Source organism: Octodon degus, unplaced genomic scaffold, assembly GCF_000260255.1.
Source record: "Octodon degus isolate 3935 unplaced genomic scaffold, OctDeg1.0 scaffold00165, whole genome shotgun sequence".
Classification (NCBI taxonomy): domain Eukaryota; kingdom Metazoa; phylum Chordata; class Mammalia; order Rodentia; family Octodontidae; genus Octodon; species Octodon degus.
This window is the reverse complement of record NW_004524741.1, coordinates 935515-936828: the sequence shown is the minus strand read 5'-3', so window position 1 is coordinate 936828 and position 1314 is coordinate 935515. Positions and strand designations below refer to the sequence as shown.

The 1314-nt window shown below is 39.7% G+C and overlaps 1 pseudogene; it reads right to left on the bottom strand.

Annotated features, from left to right (window-relative positions):
* LOC101573947 lies at window positions 1-881 on the bottom strand (annotated as a pseudogene).
* Between the last annotated feature and the right edge of the window lie 433 nt (window positions 882-1314).

Below are 1314 nucleotides of genomic sequence, written 5' to 3'. Positions count from 1 at the left end.
AGGAATATCACAGCAATTATAATCCAAGTCTGTATTCTGATGACAGAACCAATTATCTGGGAGAACCGAAGGGTCAATGTTCCCACACAGCCGCCTCCATTTTCTAAAGTTTGGAGAGGAACACTGAGCCCAGACTACACAATGACCAAAACCATCTCTCTTTCTTTTTTTTTTTTTTTTTTTGTCTGATCCCTGGTCTGAGAATGATTCCACAACATGTCCTTTAATTGGTCTCTCTGTCTGTGCTCATGTCCTTCTTTGGGTGTCTCCATTTTTTCAGCTTGAGCCTCCTTCTTTCTTTTGCTTAAGTACTCTCTGTCAACTTTCTTCTCAGAGGGTGCAGGAACTGCCTGGCCTGGCCCAGATGCACTTGTCTCTGGGGTAACTTCATCTTCCAGAGACAATGAAATTTCTGGTGTGTGAGGTACCATCACCTTCTCTCCACTGGCATTATCATCATGAGTAGCAGAAGTAATGATTCCCGGTTCTTTGCCTGACTGGATGCACACTGTTGGCTTTACACAGGACATCTCGAAGCACTCCTTGAGGGAGTTGCATAGCACAGTCTGGACAATCTCAAATTCTGAATCAGTAAGAATTAATTTTTCCTTTTTAATCTTCTCTGTTGGCTTGCTGCCTTGAGCCTTTCTTTTCTTCTAATGGCCAAAGCTTGGACCATTCTCCGTTGTTACTTTCTGCTTCTTCTCTACCCTGAACTTCGGTTGGCTTGGCTTGGTCTCAGCCTCTGGAGAGCCAACCCCTGGAGCCTCCATGGATAAATCAGGGTTATGAGGCATCATGCTATGCAATTTTTGCATAGGTGGGGCAAAAGTTTTCTTTGGTCCCTTTCCACATTCTTTCTTCTGTGGTGCTGCCATCATTCAGCTCAGAAATGACACGTGCTTTGCTTTCTGTGGTGAAGAGGACCTAAAGGCAAGGAGCAGCATGAGCTTGTTGCAGCGATTCTGCAAACAACAACCTTGATCTCAGAAAAATATTTTTTAAATAACAAGGAAACAGAAAATAACAATGCAACAACTTTAAGGTGACACAAAGAAAAACAATATAAGACTAATAGATATAAACAAAATAGCAGGAGTCAATACAAATGACATAAAAAGATTATTTACAGAAGTAGTAAAAGAAAATATCCCAAGAATGGGAAAGAAATCAGATATACATATAAGTGAGGTATACTGAACTCCAGCTAGCCATACTTGAAATATAATAAGCATTACTAAATTCCTATCATTTTATTTAGTAAATTTCTATACTGTTTCTAATGGTTTTGTTTTTTACTATTTTTTTATTCTC